This window comes from Desmodus rotundus, chromosome 12, assembly GCF_022682495.2.
Source record: "Desmodus rotundus isolate HL8 chromosome 12, HLdesRot8A.1, whole genome shotgun sequence".
Classification (NCBI taxonomy): domain Eukaryota; kingdom Metazoa; phylum Chordata; class Mammalia; order Chiroptera; family Phyllostomidae; genus Desmodus; species Desmodus rotundus.
The window spans coordinates 48,000,470-48,024,743 of record NC_071398.1 but is presented as its reverse complement, the minus strand read 5'-3'; the positions used below and the strand labels follow the sequence as shown (position 1 = coordinate 48,024,743).

The following is a 24,274-nucleotide window of genomic DNA, read 5'->3' as shown; positions in this document are numbered from 1 at the left end:
GTTTACTATGCACTTGGTAAGAATGTCAGTGATCTTAACAATCAGAACCTAGTTTCATGAGGTTGTCTAATGTTCAGCAGGGGGTTTTGTTTTGTTTTTTGCCTTCATGTGATTTGTTGAATTAGTGACTGTGAGCCACAAAGGAGCTGTTCCCTCAAGTCCCTCTTTTCCATTCTCTGAAACTATTGAAGGGTGGACTGGATTGACCTGAAACGTGTTTCCCAGAAAGCCCATCTACTCATGTTTAATTTGATGAATGTGTTTTCATAGCTAATATTTTTAAAGTTTTCAGTATTAAAACTTGCATTTATCATTTAATGCTTTTAATATAATTGTTTTTTTCCTTGAAAATAAACAGGTTTTGCCCAGGGAGCCGGTCATTTTCGAAGTTTTTGCCCAAAGTCTTCACAGTACCCAGAGGTCTGATGTTTGTTGGGTCTGATATGTCTGGCCAAGTGTACAGAAAACAGCTCATGAGGGAACTAGATAAAGATGCCATTTCATGGGCTGCATTGCACACCTGCAGAATTGTAACTTAGGAGTGGAGTCCTCATTACCTTCGGGTCTGCGTCCTTATTAAAGCAACACTATTTCCCTTCAGATTCCTATTAAATCACATGAGAAGTTTTAAGAAATGACATCAGCTGTGCCGTCCTCCACAGAGTTGGATGACTGCTTTGGGTGGGGCATCATTGTTTAATGAGGTGCTCCTGGTAATGCTAAGGTAAACCCATGGATTAGTAGGAATGCTTTGGGATGCATTTTTTAAAAAAACACTCACATGAGGATATGGTTATTGAACTTAGAGACAGGAAAAAAGAGATAAACATTGATGAGCTTTCTCCCATATGTGCCAGGACCAGAGATGGAACCTGCAAGCTAGATAAGTACTCTGCCCTGTAACCAAACACACAGCCTTTTCTGTGTGCAGGATGATGCTGCAATCAACTGATCCACCAGGTCAGGACATGAATTTATTTTTTTTTATACAAAATTTTTTACTTAGAAAGTCACAACATATAGAAGAAATGTGGTCAAAACCCCCCTCAACTCCCCCCCGCCCAAAAAAAAAACAGTCATAAGAAGGACCATTGGAGCTTGGAGAAAGAAAAGGCAAAGGTTATCTGCAGGGTGGGAGAGAAGGGGAAAGCAAAGGAAAAGGCATGCCTGGATGTATTTATAAGGTCAGTGAGGGTAACCAGGAGATCTGCTGAGTTTGGGGGTTCAGGAGAGCAGCGTACATTCTCATTGCTGTAGGAGTTTCTGGACACCTGTGGGAGGAGAGAGCCCCTAAAAAACAAGAAAGAAAAAACTCATAGTGTGGTCTCCATGCAGAAGCTCATTGCTCCTGACTTTCTCTTGTGACAAAGGAGAGGAGATGGTGCTCTTTTTAGCATTTCAAGGTCCTTATGCCTGTGAGGGGGGTGGGAGCAGTTAAAGGGGTTGTGCTGATGCCTGTGAAGGCAAATCCTCAAAATGCAGACATGACTCCTCCATGTCATGTCTCCTGAGGAAACAATTCAGAGCTGGAGCAGGACCAGGAACACCTGGCTGCATTTTAGGTAAATACTGTGTTCTGAGTCTGAGTGTGTCTGCTTTTTCTCATAACATCCTTGGATTTAGAACCTGCAACCTTTAATTCTCTATTTCTGTTGTTCCTGCTTAGTGAGGTGGTTTTAGCTGGTTATTGTTTTTCTTTGCTGCTTATAATTGTCAAGTTCAGCTCTTAAGAATACTTGTCTCCTTTGTCCCAGAGCCTTCTCTATATTCTCTCCATCTAGGCTTCCCCAGAGCATAAAGAATTCCCATCTGGAGTAAATGACCTTCAACTACTGAACACATTCCCTCTGACAGATCACCTATGTCCAGCATCCCTGTTGGGATGGGCTTAGAGGCTTGGGTATTGGTGAAGAAGGGACATGTAGGTTTTAGGTTCATGTGGCCGCATAATCAATTCTGCAGACCAGGGATTTAAAAAAGGCACATTTTACTGGTCAGGATAGCTGTGAATGTTCTGTTAAAGAAGAGTTAATAGAAGAGACTTGGAATTAAAAGGCACTATTGGAGTTACTGAACATGGGAAGTATGTGTGGATTTACATTTGCACTCAAAGGCAGCTCTTTAGAATAGGTCTTTCCTGTGCCCCAGAGCTTCTGTCCTCCTCCATCCTGACTCCCCATGTGGTGAACAATTCTCCCCATGTCTAATGACCTGCAGCTATTGAAAGTGTTCCCTTTGTGACAGATTAACATAAAAATGTGTTGATATCTGAGATGCCAGTTTGGGGTAGAGTTGGGGTGGGATATCTGTGAAGGAGAAACTTTCATATTTGGTCCCATCCAGATGCTCAATCTGCTGCACTGTAGACCAGGATTAAGAAAAAGCATGAATAAACAGGATGAATATGTGGCCCCCAAAATTCAACCTTCTGAAAAAGAAAGAGAGCCTTACTACCTAGAATGCTAAAAAAAAAAAAAAAAAAAAGACTTAGTATTTAAAATAAGCTAAAGCTACGTTGGCTGGTAGCTCAGTTGTTTAGAGCATCGTTCTGATACACCAAGGTTGTGGGTTTGATCCTTAGGGAACATACAAGAATTAACTAATGGATGCAAAAATAAGTAGAACAACAAATTGTTGTCTCCCTCTCTCCTCCCTGCCCCCTCTCAAAAATCAATCTTAAGGAACCAAGATGGTGGCGTAGGTAGACACACTGCACCTCCTCGCACAACCAGAACTGACAGAGAATCGAACAGCAAGGGGGACCGACACCAAGGAAACAGAAAATAAACATTCATCCAGACCGGTAGGAGGGGCGGAGACGGGCACCGGGGTGGAGAGGACTCGCATGGCTGTGGCGGGACTGAGACCGGCGGAGTGTGGGACAAATGGCGCAGGCAGTCCGAGCACTAGCAGACCCTGCGGCCCCACATTTGCACAGATAAACCCAGAGGGCCGGACTCAGAGTGGCGGGTAGCACCCTGCAGCACCACATTCGCCCACAGATAAACTGGATGAACGGCAGGCAGCGAAGCAGACCGTGCAACCCAGGGCTCCAGCTCGGGGAAATAAAGCCTCAAACCTCTGATTGAAAGCGCCCCTGGGGGTTGGGGCGGCAGCAGGACAGACTCCCAGCCTCACAGGAGAGGTTGTTGGAGAGACCCACAGGGGCCTAGAGTGTGCACAGGCCCACTTGCTCGGGAACCAGCACCAGAGTGGCCCAGTTTGATTGTGGGTATCAGAGTGAAAGATTGAAATCCGGAGGACAGTGAGGCGGGCGCCATTGCTCCCGCTCGGCCCCTCCCCCACGTACAGCATCACAGCGCAGGCACCAGCATTACCCCGCCCTGGTGAACACCTAAGGCTCCGCCCCTTAAAGTAACAGATGCACCAAGACAAACAAACAAACAAACAAAAATGGCCCCAATGACAGAACACTTCAAAGCTCCAGAAAAAATACAACTAAGCGAGGAAGAGATAGCCAACCTATCGGATGCACAGTTCAAAGCACTGGTTATCAATATGCTCACAGACTTGGTTGAATCTGTTTGCAAAACAGATGAAAAAATGAAGCCTATGCTAAGAGAAACAAAGGAAAATGTACAGGAAACAAATAGTGATGAGAAGGAAACTGGGACTCAAATCAATGGTGTGGACCAGAAGGAAGAAACAAACATCCAACCAGAAAAGAATGAAGAAACAAGAACTTGGAAAAATGAGGAGAGGCTTAGGAACCTCCAGGACATCTTGAAACGTTCCAACATCCGAATTATAGGGGTGCCAGAAGGAGAAGAGGAAGAACAAAAAATTGAAAACTTATTTGAACAAATAATGGAGAACTTCCCGATCTGGCAAAGGAAATAGACTTCCGGGAAGTCCAGGAAGCTCAGAGAGTCCCAAAGAAGCTGGACCCAAGGAGGAACACAACAAGGCACATCATAATTACATTACCCATGATTAAACGCAAGGACCTACATCCAAGATTACTGCATCCAGCAAAGCTATCATTTAGAATGGAAGGGAAGATAAAGTGCTTCTCAGATAAGGTCAAGTTAAAGAAGCTCATCATCACCAAGCCCTTATTATATGAAATATTAAAGGGAGTTACCTAAGAAAAAGAAGATCAAAAATAGGAACAATAAAAATGACAGCAAACTCACAGGTATTAACGACCATACCTAACACAAAAACAAGAGCAAACTAGGCAAACAACTAGAACAGGAACAGAACCATAGAGATGGAGATCACATGGAGGGGTGTCAATAGGGGAGTGGGAGGGGGAGAGGGGGGGAAGGTACAGAGAATAAGTAGCATAGATGATAGGTGGAAAATAGACAGGGGGAGGGTAAAAATAGTGTAGGAAATGTAGAAGCCAAAGAACTTATAAGTAGGACCCATGGACATGAACTATGGGGGGGGAATGTGGGAGGGAGGGGGGTGGGCAGGATGGAGTGGAGTGGGGGGGGAATGGGACAACTGTAATAGCATAATCAATAAATATATTAAAAAAATCAATCTTAAAATTTTAAAAATAAACTAAGGGTTACAAGTCAGGGGGGCTTATTGTGGCTTTAAATTTGCATAAAAATCTTGATTAGATTTATAGTATGAGTCAGCACCCCTTCATTAACACACAAGATAGATGATGTCATCAGTGTGTGCATCAGACAACTGACACCAATTTCGCACATTACATCTGCTGAAGGCCGGGCAGGTCCAGTAGAACAGTGCAGGCTAACAGGTGCAGGAGAGGGTCAGCTGTGTGCCTGGAGCGTGAGCAGGAATTAGCCACCAGACTCACTGGCAAAGTGCTGGTGTCAACATAGGAAGGGTCATGACTGTAAAAAATAAACATCTGTGACCTAGACAACACCAGAGGGCCTTTAATATCAAGGTAAGGGATCTGGGTTTATCCTGCAGGTGTTGGGGAGGCAACGAAAGTTGTACAATCACAGTGCAGAAAAATGATAGGTTTTACACATCCATTCATATCTGGAGATCAGGAGTCTGATCATAGCCACCAGCTGGGGCCCTGAGCCCTTGGTCTTGACTCCTGCTACCCCTCTCTGTGGGATTTGGTGCTCAGGAGTCCAGAACAGAGGACAGGGCCCAAATAGGAAATTAAAGGCCAAGCATTGTAGGGGGAAAGTAAGCCCCTTGTAACCCCCACTGCATTTACTTATTTTCTCAAGAAACATTCACTCTGCCTGCTGGACATGAGCTCTGCACCATGCACATGGCCAGTACTCTAACATGAGGTCTGGTGTCCCAGGACACATTGTAGGGGTGCCTCACTGCCGGAAGGGTAGGAAGGGTTTCCCCGAGGAGGAGCATGTAGGCTGGGCCTGAGAGATGAGCAGGAGTCAGGAGGTGAAGAGACCAGAGAATAGGTTCCACTGTGTGCAGGAGCATGTACAAAGGTCTGGATTCAGAGAGGTGGGCACCATGCAGGGTGAGAAGCCCTCCAAGGATGCAGCAGGCTAGGCTGAGAAGAGAAATGGGAACTAAGGGCCAGGGAAGGGCTTTCAACAGAAGTGACATGGTTAGACTTGCTGATTATAAAACAAATGAAACGAGTACTTTTTTACTGCCTATATTCTAAGAGTTTTATGGTTTCAAGTCTTACATTAAGTCTTTAATTCATTTTGAGTTTATTCTTGTATATGGTGTGATAAGGTGGTTCTAGTTTCATTTTCTTGCATGTATCAGTCCATTTTCTCAACACCATTTATTGAAGAGACTCTCTTTATCCCATTATATGTTCTTGCCTCCTTTGTCATAGGTTAATTGACCATATAGGTGTGGGTTTATTTCTGGACTCTATTCTGTTGCACTGATCTATGGATCTTTTTATGCCAGCACCATGCTGTTTGAATTACTATAGCCCTGTAGTATAGCTTAATATTAGATAGTGGAGTACCTCCAACTCTGTTCTTCTTTCTCAAGATCACTATGGTTCTTTGGGGTCTTTTGTGGTTCCATACACATTTTTGGATATTTGTTGTAGTTCTGTGAAAAGCACAATTTTATTTTGATAGGAATTGCATTGACTCTGTAGATTGATTTGGATAGTGTGGACATTTTTTTTTTTTTTGAAAGGTGGGGCTTATTCTCCCCACTACACAGGTGAGAAAACTGAGGCCAGGGTGGAAAAGTCACTTGCTCTAAGTTATACAGTTTGTAAGGAGTGAAGCTGGAATCAACTCAGGTTTGTGGGCTACCAAATTGAAAACCTGGATGGAAAAATCCCAGATATGATCATGTTATGCGAACTACAGAATTCCAGTCCTGTATGTATAATGAAAGGTGGAGGAAACAAATAATAATAATGTTACTAATAATAATGTCTCCTATGCATTGGGTGCCTCTCATGTGCCAGGCACTGGGTTAAGGGATCTACATTTAATCCTGGCAACAGCTATTATAATCCCCACTTTCTTTCTTTTTTTTTTTCTTACTAATATTTTTATTTGATGTCTCTTCTTTTTTTTTTAATTGTTATTCAATTACAGTTGTATGCCCTTTCTCCCCATCCCTCCACCCCACCCCAGCTGAACCCACCTCCCCCCCCCCCTACACCCTCCCCCTTGGTTCCGTCCATGTGTCCCCTATAGTAGCTCCTGCAATCCCCTCCACCCACTGTCCGCGCCCCCACCCCCCACCCCCGCCCTGGTTATTGTTAGATTGTTCTTAACTTCAATGACTCTGGTTATATTTTGTTTGCTTCTTCCCTCCATTGCTTATGTTCCAGTTAAAGGTGAGATCATATGGTATTTGTCCCTCACTTCCTGGCTTATTTCACTTAGCATAATGCTCTCCAGTTTCATCCATGCTGTTGCAAAGGGTATAAGCTCCTTCTTTCTCTCTGCTGCGTAGAATTCCATTGTGTAAATATACCATAGTTTTTGGATCCACTCGTTTGCTGATGGGCACTTCGGTTGCTTCCAGTACTTGGCTATTGTAAATTGTGCTGCTATGAACATTGGGGTGCACAGATTCTTTTGGATTGGTGTTTCAGTGTTCTTAGGGTATAATCCCAGCAGCGGAATTACTGGGTCAAAGGGCAGTTCCATTTTTAGTTTTCTGAGGAAATTCCATACTGTTTTCCACAGTGGCCTCACCAGTCTGCATTCCCACCAACAGTGCACGAGGGTTCCCTTTTCTCCGCATCCTCTCCAACATTTGTTTGTGGATTTGTTTATGTTGGCCATTCTGACTGGTGTGAGATGATACCTCATTGTGGTTTTAATTTGCATCTCTCTGATGGCTAGTGATGCTGAGCATCTTTTCATATGTCTCTGGGCCTTCTGTATGTCTTCCTTGGAGAAGTGTCTGTTCAAGTCCTTTGCCCATTTTTTAATTGGGTTGTTTGTCTTCCTGGAGTGGAGTCGTGTGAGGTCTTTATATATTTTGGAGATCAGGCCCTTGTCTGAGGTATCATTGGCAAATATGTTTTCCCATATTGTTGGTTCTCTTTGTAATTTGGTGCTGTTTTCTTTAGCCATACAGAAGCTTTTTATTTTGATGAGGTCCCATTTGTTTATTCTTTCCTTTATGTCCCTTGCTTTAGGGGATGTGTCTGTGAGGATTTTGCTGCGTGGAATGTCTGAGATTTTCCTGCCAATGTTTTCCTCAAGGACTTATATGGTGTTACGGCTTATATTTAAGTCTTTTATCCATCTTGAGTTTATTTTCGTGTATGGCGTAAGTTGGTGATCGAGTTTCATTTTTTTGCACGTAGCTGTCCAGATCTCCCAACACCATCTGTTGAAGAGACTGTTTTTGCTCCATTTTATGCTCCTGCCTCCTTTGTCAAATATTAATTGATCGTATAGATTTGAGTTTATTTCTGGGCTCTCTATTCTGTTCCATTGGTCTATGTGCCTGTTTTTATGCCAGTACCAGGTTGTTTTGATTACAGTGGCCTTGTAATACAGTTTGATATCAGGTATTGTGATCCCTCCTGCTTTGTTCTTCTTTCTCAAAATTGCTGCTGCTATTCGAGGTCGTTTATGGTTCCATATGAATTTCTGCAATGTTTGTTCTATATCTGTGAAATATGTCATGGGTACTCTATAGGGATTGCATTGAATCTATAAATTGCTTTGGGTAGTATGGCCATTTTGATGATGTTAATTCTTCCAATCCATGAACATGGAACATGCTTCCATTTGTTTGTATCTTCCTTAATTTCTTTCTTCAGTGTTGTGTAGTTTTCTGAGTACAGGTCTTTTACCTCCTTGGTTAGGTTTATTCCTAGGTACTTTATTTTTCTTGTTGCTATATCGAATGGGATTTTTTTTCTGATTTCTGTTTCTGCAGTTTCGTTGTTGGTGTACAGGAATGCCTTTGATTTCTGGGTATTGACTCTGTATCCAGCTGTTTTGCCAAATTCATTTATTAGGTCGAGTAGTTTTTGAGTGGAGTCTATAGGGTTTTCCATGTACACTATCATGTCATCTGCAAACAGTGACAGTTTCATTTCCTCCTTTCCAATTTGGATGCCTTTTATTGCTTTTTCTTGTCTGATTGCTGTGGCTAGGACTTCCAATACTATGTTGAATAGGAGTGGTAAGAGAGGGCATCCTTGTCTAGTTCCTGATCTTAGTGGGAAAGCTCTAAGTTTTTGTCCATTGAGTGTGATGTTGGCTGTAGGTCTCTCATATATGGCCTTAATTATGTTGAGGACTGCTCCCTTTATTCCCACTTTGCTGAGTGTTTTTATCAGAAATGGATGCTGTATCTTATCGAACGCTTTTTCCGCATCTATTGATATGATCATGTGATTTTTGTCTTTGCTGTTGTTGATGTGATGTATTATGTTTATTGATTTGCGAATATTGTACCATCCTTGCATCCCTGGGATGAATCCCACTTGGTCATGGTGGATTATCTTTTTAATATATTGCTGGATGCGGTTTGCTAATATTTTGTTGAGAATTTTAGCGTCTATGTTCATCAGCGATATTGGCCTGAAGTTTTCTTTCTTCGTTGTGTCTTTATCTGGTTTTGGGATTAGGATGATGTTGGCTTCATAAAAAGAGTTTGGGAGTCTTCCATCAGTTTGGATTTTTTCAAATAGTCTGTGAAGGATAGGGGTTAGTTCTTCCTTAAATGCTTTGTAGAAATCTCCTGTGAAACCATCTGGTCCAGGGCTTTTGTGTGATGGGAGTTTCTTGATGACTGCTTCAATTTCCTTTGCTGATATTGGTCTGTTCAGGTTTTCTGCTTCTTCTTCATTCAGTTTTGGAAGATTATATTTTTCTAGAAATGTGTCCATTTCATCTAGGTTTTCAAATTTCTTAGCATACAGGTCTTCATAGTAATTTCTTACGATCCTTTGTATTTCTGTGGTATCAGTTGTAATCTCTCCTCTTTCATTTCTAATTCTGTTTATTTGGATCCTCTCTCTTTTCTTCTTGATGAACCTACTTAAAGGCTTGTCGATTTTGTTTATCTTTTCAAAGAACCAGCTCCAGGATTCCTTGATCTTTAGAATTGTGCTTTTAGTCTCTATGTGTTTTAACTCAGCTCTGATCTTGGTTATTTCCTTCCTTTTGCCTTCTCTGGGTTGTCTTTGTTGTTGTTCCTCCAGTTCTTGTAGGCGTAGGGTTAGGTTGTTTGTGTGAAATGTTTCTATCTTCTTAAGGTAGGCCTGTATTGCTATGAACTTCCCTCTCAGGACTGCCTTTGCTGTGTCCCATAGGTTTTGGGTTGTTGTGAGTTCGTTTTCATTTGTTTCCAGGAAGTTTTTGATTTCTTCCCTAATCTCGTTCTTGACCCATTCATTGTTTAATAGCATGCTATTCAGTCTCCATGTTTTTGAGTGTTTTGGGTTTTTACCCTTGGGGTTGGTTTCTAGTTTCAGACCCTTGTGGTCAGAGAAGATGCTTGATATGATTTCAATTTTCTTGAATTTGTTGAGGGTTGCTTTGTGTCCTATCATGTGGTCTATCTTTGAAAAAGTTCCATGGACACTTGAAAAGAATGTGTATTTTGCTTCTTTGGGATGAAAAGCTCTGTATATATCAGTTAAGTCCATTTCCTCTAGGGTATTGTTAAGTGACACAATATCTTTGTTGATCTTTTGTTTGGAAGACCTGTCCATTTTTGATAGTGGGGTGTTAAAATCCCCTACTATAATTGTGTTGCTGTCAATATCTTTCTTGAAATCCTCCAAGATTTTCTTTATGTATTTGGGTGCTCCTATGTTGGGTGCATATATACTTATAATGTTTATGTCTTCTTGGTGGATTCTTCCTTTGAGTATTATGAAGTGACCTTCTGGGTCTCTCTTTATGGCCCTTCTTTGGAAGTCTATTTTGTCTGATATGAGTATTGCTACCCCTGCTTTTTTTTTCCTGTCCGTTTGCTTGGAAAATTTGTTTCCAGCCCTTCACTTTCAGTCTGTGAAAGTCTTTTGTCCTGAGATGGGTTTCTTGTAGGCAGCATATGTGTGGGTCATGTTTTCTTATCCATTCAGCTGTTCTATGTCTTTTGATTGGAGCATTTAATCCATTTACGTTTAAGGTTATTATCGATAGGTAGTTATTCATTGCCATTTTTTCCTACCTGCGTTCCTCTGTCTTTCTCTTTTCCTTCCTTTCCTTAAAGCAGTCCCTTTAGCATCTCTTGCAGAGCTGGTTTGGTGGAGCTGTATTCTTTTAGACTTCTTTTGTCTGGGAAACTCTTTATTTGGCCTTCTATCTTGATTGAGAGCCTTGCTGAGTAAAGTAGTCTTGGTTGCAGGCCTCTGGTTCTCATTACTTGGAATATTTTTTGCCATTCTCTTCTGGCTTGGAGCGTTTCCATTGAGAAGGCAGTTGCTAACCTTATTGGGGCTCCCTTGTATGTTACTTCCTTTTTCTCCCTTGCTGCCTTTAAGATCCTCTCTTTGTCTTGGAAATTTGCCATTTTAATTATGATGTGTCTTGCAGTGGGTCTCTTTGGGTTCCTCTTGTTTGGGACTCTCTGTGATTCCTGGATTTGGGTGACTTTTTCTCTCCTCAGATTAGGGATATTTTCCATCATTACTTTTTCAAACAGGTTTTCTATCCCTTGCTCTTCTTCTTCTCCTTCTGGTATTCCTATTATACGGATATTGTTACGTTTCATGTTGTCCTGCATTTCCCTTATTGACTCTTCATTCTTTCTGAGCCTCTTTTCCTTTTCTTGCTCCTTCTGGGTGTTTTTTTCTACTTTATCCTCCAGCTCGCTGATCTGATCCTCTGCTTCATCAAGTCTGCTTTTAATTCCTTCTACTGTGTTCTTCAATTCAGAAATTGTATTCTTCATTTCCTCTTGGCTCTTGTTGATATTTTCTATTTCCTTTTTCATGTTGATATAGTTTGCAGTGAGTTCATTGTAGTTTCCTTGTAGTTTCTGGTAGTTCTCTTTGAGCTCAGAGAGCTCAGTGAGCTTCCTGATGACCATTGCTTTGAACTCAGTATCTGATAGTTGACTTGCCTCTTTTTCGGTTAGTATTCTTTCTGAGACTTCCTCCTTTCCTTTCATTTGGGAATTGTTTCTTTGTCTTCCCATTGTTTGTGAGGCTCTTCTTGTTGGCCTCTGCTTCTTAAATTGCTTTGTTCTGATTCCATGGGTTTATGATATGAACTTCTATGGTAGAATGCCAATGGGATTCGGTGGTGCTGTCTCCTTACTCTCCTGTGCTCACTGGTCTTGAGCTGACGTTTATGTGTTTAACACGGTCTAACTCTAGTCTTTTCAGCACTCCAGGTTTTGTTGTCTCACCTGTGGGAAAAAGAGAAAGGGGGGGAGAAAGAAAAGGAGAAAAAAAAAACACACAAAGATGGGAAGGAGGGAAAAAGGAAATAGGAAAGGAGGAATGGAAGGAAGGAGGGAAGAAGGATTAAAGAAAGATCGGAGGCAAGATAAGAAGGAATTTTAACAAAAATTAAAACATAGAAATAGATAAAAGAAGGCAGGAAGAAGACATAAAAATGGTAAAGGATGGGAGGAAGAAGGAATGAAAAAAAAAACAAAGAGAGAGGAAGAAGGAGTTCAGGGGGAAAGGAAAAGGAAAAAAAAAGAAAATCTTCTGTTGGCTTTAAACCGTTCAGGTTATTTCTGCTGTTGTCCTGTCTGTGCAACGGGAGGGGGTGGTTGGAAGGATTGGTTTCACTTTTCTTCCTTCCTGGGTCACACTCTTCACTGTTTTGTAGGTGTGGTCCCTGGCAGGCAATCAGGCCGTTGATCAGCCAATCCAGCAGCTTTGTTCTTGGGACACGCAAGCGGGGGCTCCAGCCGCTTTGGCTCGGGATGCGTGCGCGCAGGCGGCAGGTTCAGCCGCCTTGGAGTTAGGACACTCGCCAGCAGCTTTGTGTTTGGAAAACGCGCACCCAGCCAGCTCTGCGCTTGGTGAGTGTGCAACCCGCTGCGCCTGAGGTTCTATGCTTGGGGGCCCGATCCAGCCGCCCTGGGCTTGAGTCTCTCGAGCGGGCGGGGCCGCCCTGGGACCGAATCACGCGGTACTCGGTTCTGAGGTTTTGGGCCTGTGGGTGGAGCAGCTAGCCTCAGCTCCAAATGATCTCGGAGGTTTCAGGTGTGGGCGCCCCTCCGGGGTTTCATGTATGGGCCCCGTTCGCTAATCTGCGCCCGCGTGCGCGCGACCGGACCTCAGGTGAGCGCCGTCACTCTGGTGCTTTTTATCCTCCCGCTTGCAGTCCAGGGGCGGAGGGGGGAGGGGCGCCAGGGGCCTTGGTTACTACCGAGAGTTCTCTAACTAGCCCCTGAGTGTCTCTATTTTCTTTTTCTTTTTGAGAAATTCCTCCTTTTCAAGCTCCCCTGGTCCAATCAAGCACCTGGCTGCTCACAGCGCAGCCTGGCCCTCTCCCAAAACTCCTGCAGCAGCCCCTGCGCCAGGGCTGGCGCTTCTGCCACCCTTGTACCGCGCGTTCCCGGGTCCTGGGGACCTTATTGTCCTTGAGCACTCTTCTTACCGTCAGATCTTTCAATGTCCTCTATCTTTGGTCTCTGATCTTTGTATATGCTGGAATACTGTTGGCTGTTCGCTCTGCTCCTCAGATCAGCTAGGTATTTCCCTGGCGCTGAGGGGAAGTGGACTCCGCTCCCACCTATGTTGCCGCCATCTTCCCCCCTCTCCTTTGATCTTTTAAAAATTTTTTTTATTGTTATTCAATTACAGTTGTGTGCCTTTTCTCCCCATCCCTCCACCACACCCCAGCCAAACCCCCCTCCCTCCCCCACCTCTACCCTCCCCCTTGATTTTGTCCATGTGTCCTTTATAGTAGTTCCTGTAATCCCCTTTCCTCACTGTCCCCTCCCCACTCCCCCCTGTCCATTGTTAGATTGTTCTTTTTTTTTTTTTTAAATATATTTATTGATTATGCTATTACAGTTGTCCCATTTCCCCCCCCACTCCACTCCATCCTGCCCACCCCCCTCCCTCCCACATTCCCCCCCCCATAGTTCATGTCCATGGGTCATACTTATAAGTTCTTTGGCTTCTACATTTCCTACACTATTTTTACCCTCCCCCTGTCTATTTTCCACCTATCATCTATGCTACTTATTCTCTGTACCTTTACCCCCCTCTCCCCCTCCCACTCCCTTATTGACAACCCTCATGTTCTAGTTGTTTGCCTAGTTTGCTCTCGTTTTTGTTTTATGTGTGGTCGTTAATAACTGTGAGTTTGCTGTCATTTTTACTGTTCCTATTTTTGATCTTTTTCTTAGGTAACTCCCTTTAACATTTCATATAATAAGGGCTTGGTGATGATGAGCCTCTTCAACTTGACCTTATCTGAGAAGCACTTTATCCTCCCTTCCATTCTAAATGATAGCTTTGCTGGATATAGTAATCTTGGACGTAGGTCCTTGCGTTTAATCTTGGGTAATGTAATTATGATGTGTCTTGTTGTGTTCCTCCTTGGGTCCAGCTTCTTTGGGACTCTCTGAGCTTCCTGGACTTCCCAGAAGTCTATTTCCTTTGCCAGATCGGGGAAGTTCTCCATTATTTGTTCAAATAAGTTTTCAATTTTTTGTTCTTCCTCTTCTCCTTCTGGCACCCCTATAATTCGGATGTTGGAACGTTTCAAGGTGTCCTGGAGGTTCCTAAGCCTCTCCTCATTTTTCCAAGTTCTTGTTTCTTCATTCTTTTCTGGTTGAATGTTTGTTTCTTCCTTCTGGTCCATACCATTGATTTGAGTCCCAGTTTCCTTCTCATCACTATTGGTTCCCTGTACATTTTCCTTTGTTTCTCTTAGCATAGGCTTCATTTTTTCATCTGTTTTTCGAATAGATTCAACCAAGTCTGTGAGCATATTGATAACCAGTGCTTTGAACTGTGCATCCGATAGGTTGGCTATCTCTTCCTCGCTTAGTTGTATTTTTTCTGGAGCTTTGAAGTGTTCTGTCATTTGGGCCACTTTTTTTGTTTGTTTGTCTTGGCGCGTCTGTTACTTTAAGGGGCGGAGCCTTAGGTGTTCACCGGGGCGGGGTAATGCTGGTCGCTGCGCTGTGATGCTGTACGTGGGGGCGGGGCCGAGAGGGAGCAATGGCGCCCGCTTCACTCTCCTCCGGATTTCAGTCTTTCACTCCCCTACCCACAATCAAACTGGGCCCCTCCGGTGCTGGTTCCCGAGTAAGTGGGCCCGTGCACACTCTAGGCCCCTGTGGGTCTCTCCAACAACCTCTCCCGTGAGGCTGGGAGTCTCTCCTGCCGCCCCAACCCCCAGGGGCGCTTTCAATCAGAGGTTTGAGGCTTTATTTCCCCGAGCTGGAGCCCTGGGTTGCGCAGCGGTCTGCTTCTCTGCCCGCCGTTCGTCCGGTTTATCTGTGGGCGAATGTGGTGCCGCAATGTGCTATCCGCCACTCTGCCTGCCCCACTCTCCGCCACTCTGAGTCCGGCCCTCTGGGTTTATCTGTGCAAATGTGGGACCGCAGGGTCTGCTAGTGCTCGGACTGCCTGCGCCATTTGTCCCACACTCCGCCAGTCTCAGTCCCGCCACAGCCACGCGAGTCCTCTCCACCCCAGTGCCGTCTCCGCCCCTCCTACCAGTCTGGATGAATGATTATTTTCTGTTTCCTTGGTGTTGGTCCCCCTTGCTGTTCGATTCTCTGTCAGGTCTGGTTGTGCGAGGAGGCGCAGTGTGTCTACCTACGCCGCCATCTTGGTTCTTAGATTGTTCTTAAATTCAATGTCTCTGGTTATATTTTGTTTCCTTTCTTTTTATTTTTTTTCTATTTATTATGTTCCAGTTAAAGGTGAGATGATATGGTATTTGTCCCTCACTGTCTGGCTTGTTTCACTTAACATAATGCTCTCCAGTTCTATCCATGCTGTTGCAAAGGGTGTAAGCTCCTTCTTTCTCTCTGCTGCATAGAATTCCATTGTGTAAATATACCATAGTTTTTGGATCCACTCGCTTGCTGATGGGCACTTAGGTTGCTTCCAGTACTTGGCTATTGTAAATTGTGCTGCTATGAACATTGGGGTGCACAGGTTCTTTTGGATTGGTGTTTCAGGGTTCTTAGGGTATAATCCCAGCAGCGGAATTGCTGGGTCAAAGGGCAGTTCCATTTTTAGTTTTCTGAGGAAATTCCATACTGTTTTCCACAGTGGCCTCACCAGTCTGCATTCCCACCAACAGTGCACTAGGGTTCCCTTTTCTCCGCATCCTCTCCAACATTTGTTTGTGGATTTGTTTATGCTGGCCACTCTGACTGGTGTGAGATGGTACCTCATTGTGGTTTTAATTTGCATCTCTCTGATGGCTAGTGATGCTGAGCATCTTTTCATATGTCTCTGGGCCCTCTGTATGTCTTCCTTGGAGAAGTGTCTGTTCAAGTCCTTTGCCCATTTTTTAATTGGGTTGTTTGTCTTCCTGGAGTGGAGTCGTGTGAGGTCTTTATATATTTTGGAGATCAGGCCCTTGTCTGAGGTATCATTAGCAAATATGTTTTCCCATACTGTTGGTTCTCTTTGTAATTTAGCGCTGTTTTCTTTAGCCATGCAGAAGCTTTTTAATTTTGATGAGGTCCCATTTGTTTATTCTTTCCTTTATGTCCCTTGCTTTAGGGGACATGTCTGTGAGGATGTTGCTGCGTGGAATGTCTGAGATCTTCCTGCCAATGTTTTCCTCTAGGATTTTTATGGTGTTACAACTTATATTTAAGTCTTTTATCCATCTTGAGTTTATTTTTGTATATGGCGTAAGTTGGCGATTGCGTTTCGTTTTTTTGCACGTAGCTGTCCAGATCTCCCAACACCATCTGTTGAAGAGGCTGTTTTTGCTCCATTTTATGCCCCTGCCTCCTTTGTCAAATATTAATTGACCGTAAAGACTTGAGTTTATTTCTGGGCTCTCTGTTCTGTTCCATTGGTCTATGTGCCTGTTTTTATGCCAGTACCAGGCAGTTTTGATTATGGTGGCCTTGTAATACAGCAGTTCCTTATTTTCTGAGTCCAGGTCTTTTACCCCCTTGGTTAAATTTTTTTTTTAATTTTTAAGTATCTTTTATTGATTATGCTATTACAGTTGTCCCATTTTTTTCTTCCCTTTATGCCCCTCCACCCTGTTCTTCTTTAAAAAATATTTATTTATTTATTTGGAGAGAGGGGAAGGGAAGGAGAAAGAGAGGGAGAGAAACATCAATGTGTGGTTGCCCCTCATGTGCCCCCAACTGGGGACCTGGCCCGCAACCCACGCGTGTGACTGGGAATCGAATCAGCAACCCTTTGGTTTCCAGGCCTGTGCTCAATCCACTGAGCTACATCAGCCAGGGTACATATAAGTTCTTTATCTTCTCCATTTCCTACAATAGCTATTCTTAACCTCCTTGGTTAAATTTATTCCTAGGTATTTTTTCAAAATTGTTATTTATTTATTTTTAGAGAAGGGAAGGGAGGGAGAAAGAGAGGGAGAAAATCTTTAATGTGTGGTTGCCTCTTATGTATGCCCACCACTGGGGACCTGGCCTGCAAACCAGGCATGTGCCATGACTGGGAATTGAACTGATAACCCTTTGGTTTGCAAGCTGGCACTCAGTCCATTGAGCCACACCAGCCAGGGCTATTCCTAGGTATTTTTTCATGCAGTTGTACATGGGACTGTTCTTAGTTTCTCTTTCTGATAGTTCTTTGTTAGTATATAAAAATGCAACTGGTTTCCGAATATTTATTTTGTATCCTGCTACTTTACTGAATTCATGTATCAGTTCTAGTAGGTTTTTTTCTTGTTGGAATCTTTAGGCTTCTCCATGTACAGTATCTTGACATCAGCAAAAATGAGAGTTTTACTTCTTTCCAATTTGAATGCCTTTTATTTCTTCAGAATGCTCTCAACACATGTGGTGTTTCTAGAAAATGGCAAAAATGTGTCTTCCTTTGCCTAGAGACCCAGTGCCAGGTCTCATTGCTGGGGGCTGGAATTCAGCCCCATGTTGTCCCTCCCTTGGGCTCCTTTGTGCAGCACTCAGGCTGCCAAAACCTCCCGGTGGTGCTGGGTTTGCAGCCCAGGCTACAGAACTACATAGACTGGTCACTGCATCCCCAGCTGCCACTTGGTGGCTGTGTGGCTTCAAACAAGGTACTTGGAACCTCAGTTGGCTGACTGAACTCTCACCACATTGCTGTGAAGGATCAGTGCTCTCCACTGGCACTAGGATGATTATTCATGAGGGTTTGCTTACGACATTGTATTTATCTTTGTATATTTTAGTGCTAAGTTCTCAGTTAAATAAGCATTTGATAAAGCACCATGGTCCCTCTGTCAAATGAAAGTGCCAACTATTTCTCAAAGCAGTTTCCTTGGCTCTGAGGTCACATGGTTCTGACTGCTGCATGTCATTATTTATGTGCTGTTTTATTTATTTTTAATAGATTTTATTTTATTTTTTAAAGATTTTATTTACTTATTTTTAGAGAGGGGAAGGGAATGGGAAAGAGAGGGAGAGAAAACATTAGTGTGTGGTTGCCTCTCGCACACCCGCACTGGGGACCTGGCCCACAACCCAGGCACATGCCCTGACTGGGAATTCAGCCAGTGACCCTTTGATTCTCAGGCCAGCACTCAATCCACTGAGCCACACCATCCAGGGCTATGTGCCATTTTAGATGCAAGATTTCATGGTCTCTCAGGAAAGAGAAAAGTAGGCATGGAAGGAACCAGTGTAGGTCAGTATTTAATCTTTGGGAGCTCTTTATATGATAATCTCATTTGATCTTTAAGCCAATGAGAAACTGGGGCTGAGAGAGAGTGGGTAGCTCACTTAAAGTCATGAGGAGCTAGGAAAAGAAAAGCCAGGATCCCACTCATTTCATTTCGCCTCATCCCTGGTCTCCACCTTTCCTGGTGTTAAAAGGAGATTCCTGGGATTCCTCTGTCCAATGACCATTTACTCTAATTTTTCTCTAGAGTAAAAATTTCTTCTTCATCTGTGGAATCAGTCCCTTGAAACTTAATTCCAAGTAGTTTTCATAACTCCATCACATACCTTCACCATCAGGTTGGCACTAGCTTGATCTGCCCCAAGACTGTTTTGCTTCAACACATATGGACTCAGCACCTATTATGTACCAGGCACAGGTCCATGGTTTTAAGAAATAATGGTGTGACATGTTCATCTTTCCAGTTTCCCAGGGAAACACATTTTGGGAAGAGGTAAAGCCAGTGTAAAATCCTGGCAGCAGGAGAGAGCTGACTGTATTGAGGGACAGGGAGGTGTGCGGAGGTGACATCTAAGCAATGAGCACAAACAGACCACACTTGACCTTGTAGGCCTTGCTAAAGATTTTCAGTTTTATTCAGAACCTGGTACGAAGTTGGAATTTTGAGCAGGGGACAGATGTGGTCTGGTTTAGCTGCCTGAAAGGATCCCTTGGGCTGCTCTACAGGGAGAAGCCCCTGTAGAGGGCACAGGACAGTGTGTGGCAAGCCCAGAAGCAGGCGCCTCAGGTGAGGCCTTGGTAGTGATCCAGGGGAGAAAGGATTGGGGTTGGCTTCCTGCTTTAGTCACAGATTTGGTAAGAATTGATCAAATTTATAATACAATTTTTAACATGGTGGTAACTGGACTTGTTAAATGGATACTAGAAGGGATGTCAGAGAAAAGAGGAATCAAGGAAGATGCCTACACTTTTGGACTAACTGGGTGAAGGGTGTACCCATTTAATTAGGTGGAGAAGTCTTTGGGAGGAGTGGATTTAGGAAGGAGCTTAAGGGTTCCAGTTTGTAGATGTTTGGGTTTAGAAGTCTGTAATACAGCTATCTGGAGGTAGCAGTTGAATAAACCAGCCCGCAGTTTCCAGGGGAGGTTGGATCTGAAAAATACACATTTGGGAGTCACCAGGGTAGGGAAGAGAAGGAAGCTAAAGATTGACCCCAGGGTTGTGTGGCGCATCCTCCACTTCCATCTGTTCTGAGACCCTCTGTGGTTGTGCTGGCCGAGCAGTGGCTCTGCTGTGGGCCCAGCCACCTCGGAGACCAGGACTCCTGAGCTCCCTCACGAGTCCCCAGTCCACAGGCTGAGCAGAGAGAAGAGGTAACCTTGGTTTTCTGTCTAAATCATTAAATTCTTGTCCTCTCATGCCCTGCTCCTGAGCATCACTGTGGTGTGTTTCACTGAGGAGTCAGCCTTCATCTCTGTAGGTTCCCAGAGGCTCTGTTGTGTCTGTGCCGGGAGCAGTCCCCTGGCAACATCTCTCCTCAGTTTACTGTGAGTGTGTGTCCCAGAGCTGGGCAGGAAACCCTGAGTGGGATGCAGTATTACTGCAGGAATGAAGCAGTAGTCAGGCACCTGCTTTTAACTTCTGGAGAAGCTGCCCTGTTCATACTGTTGTTCATTGTGTGGTACACAGTGAAGTGTCTGCTTATGCAAAGCAGTTCTATGCGGACTGGGGAGGCCTCACGGACCAGGGCTTCTGTTCGAAGTCATCTGGCTTTGGTGCTGGCTGTGTATCCAGGCTGGGCAGTGTCTACTTTTCCAGTCCTAGCAGGGGTGTGGTCACCCCCAGCCAGGGTTAAAGTGAGACAGGCAATGGAGACAGAATGTTCTCCAGACAGGTGCAATTTTTACCTGATGTTACAAATTGAATATATGTATTTAAATACACAAGCACTGATGGTGAATGTGTTTAGAGAACAAGGCAGAGTAGAGAGCCTGAGATGTATTGAGTGGTTACCCGAGAAACCTTAGTTCTTCTTGATGACTCAGTAAAAAATTACAGGTCAGCCAGCCTATTAGCATACAAGCAAAGTTTATTAGTGAGTGGGAGACCAAAAGCAAGGGTGGCTAGCACCCAGGTGGCCAGAGACCAGGTGGCCAAAAAGGGGTGGCCAGAAGCCCTCTGGTCAGAGGTCCTCTGCGTGGTGAGAGAACCACGACTCCAAAAGAAGAGTCCTTTGTTTTGAGGACTTACAGAGTTGGTGGGGTCAGGGTGAAGAAGTTACATATTGATTGACAAGTAAAGGTGGTGCCAGTTTTCCTGGGGACAATGAGTACCCAAACGTAGGTATGAATGGGGGTCTGTTACCCCGAATTCTTATCTTGCTCTAGATTTTATTTGTTCAACAATAAAAAAATAAAGATTCAGTTGCAGACATGTGAGGATGGGGAGAATGCTGCAGCTAAGCATCCCTGTCCAGCCCAGCACAGCCGGGCCCATACTGGCAAGATGTGGCATGGCAGCCCAGAACATCCCAGCAAATTCCAGCAAGGCAAGGTATGGCCTGGTGTGCCCGCTCTCACTCGCTCTTGCATGTTCTCTCTCTCTCCCATCTCTTTTCTCTCTCCCCCACTCTCTGATATTTTTTTCAGATCTCTCTGATCTCTTTCTCATTTCTCTGATCCTTCTCTGTCTGATTTCTCTTATATTTTTCTTTCTGTTTGATCTCTTTCTGATACCTGTTTCTATCTCTGATCTCTAATTTCTGTCTCCCCTCTTCTTTCTCTGGACTCTCTCCTTCTTTTCTCCCTCATCTCTCTCTGATCTCTCTGATATGTCTATCTGTTCTCCGATCTCTCTTCTTTCAATGATCTCTCCCTCCCCCTCTCTTATCTCTGATGTCTCTCTGATCTCTCTTTCATTTGTTTGATCTCTTGTCTCTGCTCTCTCTCATTCACATCTCCCTGATCTTTCTGATTTCTCTCCCTTTCTTCTCTCATTGCTCTGATTTCTATCTGAACTCTTCTCTTTCAGATCTCTCTCTCTCTCTGATCTCCCTCCCCTCATCTCTGTCTTTTAGATCTCTCTGATCTCTTTCAGATATTTCTGATCTTTCTCTCTCTGCTGTTCTCCATCTCTGCTTTTGAAGATCTCTGTCTCCCTCTCCTCTCTCTCTGATCTGTTTTCTCTCTGTAATCTCTGTCTACCTCTGGTTTTTTTTTTAAGTTTTAAAATTTATTTTTAAAGGCAGGGGGAAGGGGGATAATGAGGGGGAGATGAAACACTGATGTGTGAGAGAAACATTGACCTGGCCTGCAACCCAGGCATGTGCCCTGATGGGGAATTGAGCCGGCAACCTTTTGGTTCACAGGCCAGTGCTCAACCCACTGAGCCACACCATGGTTGGCTCCCTGTCTTCTTTATAAGATCTATTTCTCCTCCTCCCTATCATCTCTCTTCTCCCCCTGATCTCTCTTCCCTATCTCTGATACCTTTTTGCACTGATCTATTCTCCCTTTCTCTGACCTCGCTCCCTAGACTACACTAGATTAGAATAAATTGTGAGGTTACAAGGTAGGCCTTTCCCTCAGAGCCAGAGGTGTACCCAAGTAGGACCAACTAGATAGCATATACTAGACTAGACTACATGGTGAGTTTGTATGTAGGCCTCATTCCCAAGAGCTGACAATGGACCAAGACAGACTACACAAAACTGGGCTAGACTGTGATACGCCTCTTCCCTCATAGCTTCACATGGAGCCAAGACAGACTATACTAGACTATACTAGACCAGGCCAGCCTACACCGAGCTAGACTAGACTGTGAGGTTGGTAGGTAGTCCGTTTCTGCCAGAGCTGACAATGGAGCCAAGGCATGTTAGAACAAGCTAGACTAGAGTATGAGGTTCAAAGGTAGGCCTCTTCCCCAAGCACTGGTCACAGAGCCAACATGTATTAGACTAGACTAGACTAGAGTAGGCTCCAATTGACTAGACTAGTCTAGACTACAATGTGAGTCTGATAGGTAGGCTTCTTCCCCTGGAGCCAACCACAAAGGCAAGATATACTAGACGACTACACTAGAGTATGAGGTTAGATAACCCTCTTCCCTCCAGAGCCAGTCAGGTTGCCAAGACAGACTAGATTATACTAGCTTCAACTAGATTAGGCTAGACTATAATGTGAGGCTGGTAGGTAGGCAGGCCTCTTCCCTTACAGCCAGCAACAGAGGCAGGGAGGTTAAAGACTTATACACTGAAGCCTACAAATAATTGCTGAAAGAAATTAAAGACTGAATAAATAGAAAGGCATCCTGTGTCTTGAATTGGAAGATTAATATAGCTAAGTTGGTAATACTCCCTGAACTGACCAATGCGATCCCTATCAAAATTACGATGGCATTGCAAGGGACCCTAGCAGCCAAAACAGTTTTAATGGAACAATACTGGAGGCCTCACACTTGCTTAATTTTTCAAAACCTACTACAGAACTACAGTAATCAAAGTGGCTTAATTATAGACATATGGGTCAGTGGGAAAAATACTTTGACATGGGTTACATGACCATTAGCTGGTGAAAGTACAGTCTTTTTAACAAACAGTGCTGGGAAACTGGGTGGCCACAAAGGCACAGACAATGAAAGAAAAAATAGACAAATGGATACTTACCTGGCAGGGGAGATACCATGATCACGAAGGTGGTTTTCTCAGGACGAGACTTATCCATTGCACTCCAGATGTGCCGACCCCTGCTATTTCCCCAAATGTGGGAAACTCAACTGCGGAATTTGTGGTAGTGGGGACCATGTTTGCACTCTCCCCCCACCCCCCAAAAAAGGAAAAATAGACAAATGGGACTTATATGAATATTAATTTTTTTTACATCAAGAGACACTATCACCCTGGCAGTTGTGGCTCAGTTGGTTGGAGTATTATCTTGTAAACTGTAAGGTCACAGATTCAATTCTTGGTCAGGGCACGTGCCTAGGTTGCGGGTTAGATCCCCCGTGGGGCATGTGGGAGGCAACAGATCAGTGTTTCTCTCCCTGCCTTTATTCCTCCCTTCCCTTCTCTAAAATCAACAAGCATGTCCTCATGTGAGGAGTAAGGAAGGAAAAAAAAAAGACTATCAACAATAAAAACTCAAGTCACAATACTTGTCTGGCAGGAGAGATACCATGATAAGGGAGGTGGTTTTTCCATGGCAAGGCTCCTCCATTGCACTCCAGGTGTGCTGACCCATGATTTCCCCAAATGGGAGGAACTTGACTGCATAATTTGTGGAAGTGGGGGACTGCATTCACACTTCCCTCTGGGGGTAAAAAAAAAAAAAGTCAATGGCAGAAAATATTCCAAATCACATATCTGATGAACGATTACTATCTAGAATACATACAGAACTCCTGAAACTCAACAACAAAATCCAACCCATTTCAAAAAAATGGGCAAAGAACTTGAATAGACATTTCTCCAAAGAAGATATACAAATGGCCAATAAGCACAGGTAAAGACGCTGAACATCACTGATCATGAGAGAAATGCAAATCGGGACTATGAGATACCACTTCATACCCATTAGGATAGCTGTTATCAAAAAACCAGAAAACAAGTCTTGATGAGGATGTGGAGAAATTAGAATCCTTGTGTATACTGTTGATGGGAATGTAAAATGGTATAGCCACAGTATATAAAATAGCATAGAGGCCCCTCAAAAAATTATAAATGCAATCACATGACTCAGTGATTCCACTTCTGGTATACACTCAAAAGAGAAGTGAAAACGGCCTTAAAGAGGTGTTTCCACACCCATGCTTATAACAGCATTATGCACATTAGTTTATACATGAGAACAACCCAAGCATCCATTAACTGATGAGTATGTGAGCACAATGTGAAATATGCATAAAGTGGGAGGATTATGTAGGACTAAAAAGGAAAATTCTGACACATGCTACAACACGAATAACCTCGAGGACATTACACTAAATGAAATAGCCAGTCACAGACAGACAAATACGGTGTGATTCCTTTTATATCAGGTACTTAAAGAGTTGTGCAATCATAAAGACGAAGTAAAATGGTGCCCTGACCAGTGTGGCTTGGTTGCTTGTCATCCCACAAAGTGAAAG

At 43.8% G+C, this 24,274-nt stretch overlaps 2 non-coding genes across 2 annotated transcripts; both read left to right on the top strand.

Annotated features, from left to right (window-relative positions):
- Nucleotides 1-22,806: 22,806 nt before the first annotated feature.
- On the top strand, nt 22,807-22,968 carry LOC112321293 (U1 spliceosomal RNA). The gene has a single exon (XR_002976522.1). It is a non-coding gene; the product is annotated as a U1 spliceosomal RNA (small nuclear RNA).
- Nucleotides 22,969-23,298: 330 nt separating this feature from the next.
- LOC112321294 (U1 spliceosomal RNA) lies at nt 23,299-23,459 on the top strand. The gene has a single exon (XR_002976523.2). It is a non-coding gene; the product is annotated as a U1 spliceosomal RNA (small nuclear RNA).
- The last annotated feature ends 815 nt before the right edge of the window (nt 23,460-24,274 follow it).